General features: G+C 33.5%; 1 long non-coding RNA gene across 2 annotated transcripts; it reads right to left on the bottom strand.

The window, feature by feature from the left end:
- Positions 1 to 389: 389 nt before the first annotated feature.
- Positions 390 to 8,523, bottom strand: LOC131079984 (uncharacterized). Of its 2 annotated transcripts, none has more exons than XR_009114107.2 (4): positions 8,028 to 8,523; positions 7,729 to 7,905; positions 7,457 to 7,552; positions 390 to 602 (listed from the first exon to the last, which is right to left on the bottom strand). It is a non-coding gene; the product is annotated as an uncharacterized LOC131079984 (long non-coding RNA). The 2 variants fall into 2 exon arrangements; XR_009114106.2 differs by having other exon boundaries at positions 7,810 to 7,905.
- Positions 8,524 to 8,959: the final 436 nt, after the last annotated feature.

Genomic DNA, 8,959 nt, shown 5'->3' with positions numbered 1-8,959 from the left:
TTACAATTATAAAAATTTATAATTATTTAATTGGCTATAAGCTAATTAATTTAATTAATATTTAAAAATTAAAAATATATATATTATTAAAAACATATATGAAATAATTATTAAATTCAATTAATGTCAAATTTGCTGGGTATTTAATGGCATAATAATTTTAATTGGAAATTACCAATTTATTTTCATTAATTTTTAGCATGTGTTTTGTTAACATAAAACTTATTATCATTTAAATAAATTACTACAATCATATTTTTGACCAATTTTTAAAAAAATAAAAAAATAAATAAATAATAAATAATAAAAGTAGAGAGGCGAGAAACTCTCAAAGATGTCCATGACCATCTTTGAGAGTTTGTGGACGGATATTTCTACCCCTCCTCAAAAAAATGGTTTATCTTTATTAATTATAATTGTTGAGGAATGTTTACAATAAATATAAATAATCAAATTATACTTCCATTCCACTATTAAATAATACTATAAGGTGATCCCTTCTTTAAAGTCTTCATGTTCAATTTCTCGTTGTTGTGCACAAATCCTCCAATGAATTCACCTGTTCAAGTTCTCACTTGTCCAAACCTTCTTTCAAATTGTCACTGTCATGCAAAACAAATGTATTCTCAAGTTTAAATTTTACTTCATACAACTCAAGCAGAATTCTACATATTGTACCAATTTTCAAAACTCGAATAAACCTCTACAATTTCTCACTTGTGCAAACTTAGTTTCCTTTAAATGTTGTGTAAGACAAATGTAGGTTTAAGAGATGGAAAACTTTCAAAGAGTGAATATTTATTTATATGGTCTAAATAAAATCATGCATTGAAAATTTCACTTAACTCTAAAAATTCTTATTATTGTGCATTTCATGTTGTAGAAGATGAACATAATTTTTGTCATAAAACTTAAAAAGAGTAAATTTTCATTTCATATAATATAAATAAATCATGCACATTGAAATTTTCACTTAATTAAAATTAAATAGAAGAAAATTCTAACATACCTTTTTATATAGATTCTCCAAAAATAAAATTCATTTTAAAATATTATGAAGTTTCTCTTAACTTGAAAAATAAAAATAGTTTACAACAATTATTGAGAGAGAGAGATAATTGATATTATTTGACCACCAATTAATGAAGGTATGAAGGCATCTAATATAAAAGTAAGTGAAATATATTTCAAGATGTATTGGATACTGAAGGTCTTTTTGTGATTACCACAAATAACAAGCACACTGTCTATGCAAAAAGGTTCCCATCCATGTGTAGAAGATGGTGTCTGCAGAAGCATGGAAGAGGATCTATAGGGGCCTTTGCATGATGGAGTTACACTTCACCAACAGAACCATGAAGAATCATTTAAACAGTCTTATCCAAGTGCAGCCAAGATTTCAAACAGAAATTGTGAATTTATGATGAGTTGCACACCTGAGTTTTTCTGAATAATTCAGTGTTGATTTCTTGCATGAGTAACTTGCAAGCCATTTTGACTTCGCAAGTACGCGTGTTTTTTGCATCGGTCCCATCTTATTTTTTTAAAGTTTAAGGTTTATGAGTTTCGCATCTGTTCCATCTAAAATTCCAACTACATCTTACACCTATAGAACATGCTCTCAAACAAACATATTTCCTAGATGAACATCTCGGAATGCTCTCTAGACTGTAGTAGGCCTCTTATAGGTCAAATCCTAACCTTTGCAATGGCTACGTAACAATATGGTTATCTTTACATGATTCAAAACTGATTTACAAGTTTGAATTACACAACATGATGACCACAATAGTGTCACAAAGAAGACCTTTGATATCCAATATATGAAGGCAGCCAAAAAACAATTTGAAGCATTTGTTAGAAAAACCAACTGTAGTTTAGATTGCATAAATAGTCAGTTAATAGGTGTTAAATTAGTGATAATTTGTTCAGTCCCTTTTCAATTGATGAACCCTAATTTGTTCACTATTGTTTCGATCAACAAAGCATGAATTCGTGGTGTGATTAGAGAAGTCTATTTCTGTATATCTCTGTTATATGAGCAGCAAATCTTTTAAATAAAAATCAGAACTTTTATTTGTTAATTTGTTTCTCTATTCTCTGTTTGTATTCCTCTGTCACCGGTTTATGCATGGCCATATTTTGAATATGTTTTAGAGCCTAGTTTATAATAAAGACAGACTATGAGGGCCATGCCATTGACTGTAGATTCAGATTTTTCAGAAATGACTAGCCAAATAGTTGAACAAGACAAGACGGTGGAGAAGTTTGATGGAGAAAACCTTCATTTGTGGAAAGTTAAGATGAACATGCTGCTCTTGGAGCAGAATAATGAGACTAGGTTTAAACCTCTTAATGGAGAATCAACAACCAAGTGGGAGTAAAGCAATGCCAGAGCGTTAGCCACAATCTGGCTCAAGCTGAAGGATACGCAACTACTACATGTAAGTAGTGTGAATTCCAGGGTCAAACTTCAGTTACTTTGCTTTATCATAGTGGGAATTTATTTGTAGGGTTTATCCCTTCCGATATTGGAAACTTGAAGAGAATTATTCATCTAAACTTGAGTAATTGGAAATGTTGAATTCCCTAGAATTTTTAAAACTTTCCAGATTCTGTTCACTGAATGACTAGACAGTCATCTCAAGGATACAAGCATAGCATGACACGTGAGAAGTTGGAGGATGCACAAGAAAACTAGACATTGATCCTTATGATTATGTTTTTGTAGTGTATGTCTTTTCATTGGATTTAAGCTGAGAAATATTCATCTAAACTAGAGTAATTGGAAAAGTTGAATTCCCTGGACTTTTAAAAACTTTCCAGACTCTGTTCACTGAATGACTAGACAGTCATCTCAAGGAAACAAGCATAGTATGACAGGTGAGAAGTTGGAGGATGCACAAGAAAAAATTGACATTGATCCTTATGTGTATGTCTTTTCATTGGATTTAAGCTGAGAAATATTCATAAATAATAGCAACTACACAATAGAATTTACAAATAACAGCAGCATAGAGCTGAAATAGAGTTTACAAAACGACAACAACAGCCACAGCAAGAGATACACATTAAATGCTGTTTGCATAACGTATAGAAGAAATTATTTGAAGTCAATTACAATGCCTACAATTGCAGCCACAACTAAACTGCCAGAACTGAAACAACACTCAGTCAAACACAATAGGCAATGATTATGGAGCAGAACAGGGCATATGTAATGTTCCCTTTGGGATATACCTGAAATTTGCCCAAAAATAATACAATTTATTCACAAGAGTATTTGGTCCTGAAATTACGTAATAGTAGTTGAATCTAGGAAAATAATCTAAGTTGCCGGGTTCATGGATCTTAGGCCCCTATCATGGACCGGGTCCGCGTGGGTCCGGATTCGTGCTGGGTCTGTGAAAGGCTGTATGGTGTGATGGCCTAGTGATAGGTTGTATGGTGTGATAGCCTAGTTGAATCTAGGAAAATAATCTAAGTTGCCGGGTTCATGGGTCTTAGACCCCTATCATGGACCGGGTCCGCGTGGGTCCGGGTTCGTGCTGGGTCTGTGAAAGGTTGTATGGTGTGATGGCCTAGTTGCTCCAATGATTATAGTCTTGATCTACATCTATGATAGAATGCTGGTCTGATTTAATTTCAACTGATTTGTTCAGTTTCAGAATGTTCTAACAATAGCAAACACGACTAATCTTCATCTCAGATAATGTAACTGCCTAAAGGATGCTTCAAATTCTAGCACTTGAAAGTGCAGGTTGCAAAATCTATTGGAAGAAGTTGATCTTTGTGTCTATATGGAAACCATGTTGACACCTCCAACTGATCATGTTCAATTAATTGAGCATAACAAGAAGATGGCCAAAACAAAGTGTATCATCTTTGATTCTGTTAAGAATCATTTGGTCCCTCACATCGTTGAAAAAATAACCAGCAAATGAGATGTATGATACATTGACCCCTCTTCATCACAGTGTAAACCTCTCCTATCAGATGTTAAAGAACAAACTCAGTACCACACATATGAGTGACAGAGACATAGCAGCTAACTTCCTAATGTACTTGCAGCAATTGGGATTAAGGTAGAAAATTAAGAGTTGGTACCCATAGCTTTAAATGGATTCCCTTCATCCCAGGAACCGTTTGTTCAAGATGTTTGTACTTGTGAAAAGCTTCCCACTTTGAGAAGGTTTGGAATGTATTTTAATTCAAAAATTAAAATTTAAAATTAAAGCTACTTCAATCAAATCAGAAGACAGTTAAAACCAAGACCTCATTGGGAAGAAAAAAAAATGCAACAAAGGACCTAAAAATGGTAAGAAAGCAAAGCACTAAGATACAAATTCTTCTCAGCAAAGTAATAATGATTTGAGACGTATCAAGTATTTCAAGTGGCAAAACATTAGTGACTATGCTTGTCAGTGTGCAGAGAAAAAAAAAAATAACAGTTTGCAAGGAGTGTAGAAGCTTCAATGGTGAATGAACTTGAGACTACATTCTCCATTTGTTTCATGTTTATCCATAAACACTATTTCTGGTGTAGGGAGGTACATGAAAATTAGAACTTTTAAACAAGTGACCTTCAATACGAAGGTATTCAATGCTATATATCCTGTTACTAGGGCATGAACTATTTATATCCACATCCCTTCTAGAAATATTCTTGACCTTCATGATGTTTATTATGTTCATAAATTAATAAAAAACTCACTTTTAGTTTCAACCATATCAGATTTGGAAGTGTTAGTCTGAATTTATCAGCAAGTTATCATCAGAAAATTCAGCCAGAACCTTAGTAAAGTATTGACCAAAGGTGTTTGTGGAGGTTTTTTTACAGGAAATGCCTTGATACATGATCATGACAAATTGCGTGAGCTTTGGCACCAGAAATTTGGCCACTTGCACTATGGAACTTTACCCCTTTTGAAGTATACAAAGCTTAAAAAAAAAAATAGGTGTATAAAAGGAATGTGCACTTAACAAGCACATCAAAACTGTTTTTCATTGTCCAAAAACACAAATCAAAAAGAATTTTAGTTGCTAGGTATACTTCTATTTAGGTACTTTTTCTCTAGTTGCAATGTATACTTCTACAAAGGTACTTTTGCTCTAGTTGCAAAGTATACTTCTATATAGGTACTTTTGTCTCTAACTTATCATTTTAGTTGGTTAGTTGGTCTTTACGTCAGATGAATGTAAAAAAATCTTTCTAAATGGCAACCTAGAGGAAGAGGTTTACATAAATCAGCCTAAAGGATTTGAGTTGCACAGGTAAGATATTCATGTATCCAAACTAAAAGAAGCCTATATGAGTACTTATTAATTTTGGGTTTCACTAAAATTGTCGCAAACCATAATCTTTATTATTTGTTTCATAAATATGATATAATGGCTTTTGTTTTGTATGTGGGTGATCTCATTCTCACAATAAGTAATGAGCAGTTCACAGTATGTTGCACGGAGTAAGCATTTGAATTTGACATGAAAGATATTTGTCTCATAAATTACTAGACCTAATATATGATTTCAGTGAAACATTAGATCTCTTTATGGTTGAGTCAAGGCAAGTTCCCTGGACTACTGCAAAACATCTGCCCAATACTTGGAAGGGTAGAATTCATTATGGGTTAAAGTAAGTTGGCGATAAAGAGTTAAAATTTCATGGTTTCATAGATTCAAACTGGCTAATTGATGCTAGTACTATAGAGAACACTTCAAGGTTTTGTTTCAACTTGAGGTGATATCTCGGTTCAGCAAAAACCGAGCAGTTATAGCATTAAACTTTGCAGAAGTTGAGTATGCAGTAACTTCTTATGCTAGTTGTGAGGCTATCTATCTTTGCAAGTGGATAGGAGAACTTACTAATCTGATGTTAAGCCTACAATAGTTTACTGTGACAACCAATGTTGCATTAAACTCTCTAAAAATCCAAAATGTTTCATAATCACTCCAAGCATATCAATATTCGTTATCACTTTTTAAAAAACCAAGTTCAAAGAGAGTGGTTTTCTTAATATATTCCTTGAAATGAGAAAATTGCAGACATTTTGAAAAAGCCCCGACCAAAAAGAAAGTTTGATGTACTGAAAATGAAGATGGAGTTAACAGAGAACACCGTCCTCACAAAGAGAAAGTGTTTGATTTTTTGGAATTGCTCAGATGGAGGTATGGCACAACAATTAGGATAAATCAAACTTTAATTAAATAATTGATGCTGCCTACTGAGCAGTGCAAAATATAACAATTATTAGTATTTTTAGGAGCCAAAAATTGTCTTAATTTGAGAGCAGATTTTAAGTTCTTTTCAGGCACTGCATTGTTTTATTTTCTACTTCATCTGGCTGGACAGTGGACACATGACAGACATATTTTTAGAAGTATGGCAAATTTCACTGGCTTTTCAAAACATTATCTTTTAATAAGTTATATATCCAGTATTCATTTAAAAAAAACAGGGTAACTGCATGCTTGTAAGGTTTGCGCCCCATCTAAACCTAAAGCATCAAAGGCACAGCAAGTCTCAATACCAATAACCATAGTATTGTAGGAACTAGAAGCAAAATGCAACTGATGAGAGTTGCTAAAGAAAGCCATACAACATTCTAAGGAATCTAGAAAATTTGCTGCATCTATGCTACCTAATTGTAAACTCCAATCATCCAACAAGATTGAAAAGCCCAAGGTTTGCAAGTTGGCTACAAAATCTAACCATACTGAAGTACCACTTTCTAAGCATAGTGGACATATCTCTCCAAAGGAAGCATCCAGCGAGTGGGGTGAAGTTATTACCTCTCTTGCCAATCTTACAAATCTTGAGATGTATGATTATGGGTTAGCAGGGCCACTGCCTCCCTCCATAGCCAATCTCTTTAGACTTGTTAACTTTGGAGTTCCCACTGAAATATCTCTTCTCTTTATGGACTATAATAATCATAATTAACTCTTTTAAAGAAGCTCACAAGAAGCATAGAAGATGGACCATATCACCATCGTCATGTGCAATTAGAGAGGTCAGTATGATAGAAAAGAAGAAACCCTTGGCAAGGCTAGAAAAAGAAAAATGGCATAAGGGAGAGACAAGTCGAAAAATTAAAGCACTGTCATGGATGGATAAGTGAAGCACAAAACAACTAGGCTCATTTGGATTAGATACAATTCAAATAATAAAAACAAATGTAATGGTAATTTAATTATGTAAACCCTTGAGTTCTTTAAAGCCCTACCTATAATAAAATAAGATTTTACTTCATAGTAGGGCATTCGATGGAATAGAGTGACCCTATTTTGACAGGCTTATTTAATATGGTAGTATAAATATAAAATCAAGCTAGTAAACACTGGCTTATTTAAAAGAGGAAAGAATTATTTAAACTTATAAAGTACATAAGAATAACATGTCATACACAAAAGTCAAAATTCTCAAAATGAAGAAGTCTCGACTTGTGAAACATACCTGATTAATCACGAACATCTCACTCTCAAACCCTTTATAGGAACAATGCCTCTACAAATGAAGAAGCTCATTGCATATTTGGATCTTCAGCTGGGACTGTAAATCAAAACAATAAAAGTTTTATTCAAACAAAAGATAGACAGGGGATGGGAAAAAGAAAAAACTACAATATTATGGCTGAAAACAGTTTACTTAAAACCCTTTTTACTACATGAAAGGAAAATGTTTAGCAAATTGAGAGAGAGGAGAGAACTAACAAACTTCTAACACACCTTAGTTTCTAAATCTTTCAAAGAGATAAAATCATTTGATGGTGCAATATAACAGCTATAGGCACCTTCTGATAAAGATACCTGATTATTCACAACCAGCTCACTGTGAAGCCCTTTATAGGAACAATGCCTCTACGAATGAAAAAGTTCATTGCAGATTTGGATCTTCATCTGGGACTGTAATTCAAAACAACAAACATTTTATTCAAACAAAAGAGAGACAGGGGATGGAAAAAAGAAAAGCCTACAATGTTTAGCAAATTGAGTGAGAGGAGAGAACTAACAAACATCTTACCCACCTTAGTTTCTAAATCTTTCAAAAAAAGATATCGTTTGATGGTGCAATCCATCAGCTGTAAGCACCTTCTGATAAATGTTTTGGAATGATGCAACACTCCAATAAAAAGATTACACACAAATTCCAGTCCCACTGCGAGTTCCCTCTCTTGCCCTGGTTTTATTTGCCCCTTCTTTCTCCTTCACTTTGAGGCCATAAAGATTATTGTATGAATCTTCCAATGGCCGTATAGATTACGACTGTATCAATCCCCCAATTGCCTCTAATTTTAGCTCTTTGTATATAAGATTATTGTATGAATCCTTCATGTAAGGTTATTGTATGAATCTCCCAACGGCTAGCCTAGCTGGCATAAAGCTCCAACGTTCCCGCTCCAAGCTCTGGTAATAAAGCAACAACGTTCAAGCCCAACGTTCCCGCTCCAAGCTCTGGTGGTAATAAAGCAACAACGTTCAAGCGTATTCTACTGTTTGTGTTTGAAGTTTTGGTTGTACAAGGGAAACCTCCTATGTCAATTGATGGTTTGTAAAGAATTTTACAATTATTTATTCATTTATTTGATTGATAAGAAGAAAAAATACAATATAATTGGAAGTTAATTTTTTATATAAGATTTTTGAAGAAATAACAAAAGGAAGTTTTGCTAAAATTGAAATGGTATGCTTTGAAGTGATAAGGTAAAGGTGCTTTATAAAACAAAATAAGGTGTTTTGTGTGGCTCTTCATAGAGATTTATTGGAGATTTACGGCATTGAAGCTTGAAGGAATATTATCATCTTGAGCTAGCTTCTCACTTAGACATGATATCTTGCATGAGAAGCACTAGTGTTTTGTGTGGCCCTTCATAGAGAAAGGGGGAGCTTGCAAGTTTTATGTTTTGTGTGCTCCTTCATTAAGCAAACATGATCTTGGTAATTTTATGCTTTGTGGATA

Source organism: Cryptomeria japonica, chromosome 10 (genome assembly GCF_030272615.1).
Source record: "Cryptomeria japonica chromosome 10, Sugi_1.0, whole genome shotgun sequence".
NCBI classification, from domain to species: domain Eukaryota; kingdom Viridiplantae; phylum Streptophyta; class Pinopsida; order Cupressales; family Cupressaceae; genus Cryptomeria; species Cryptomeria japonica.
This window is presented reverse-complemented; position numbering and strand designations above follow the sequence as displayed.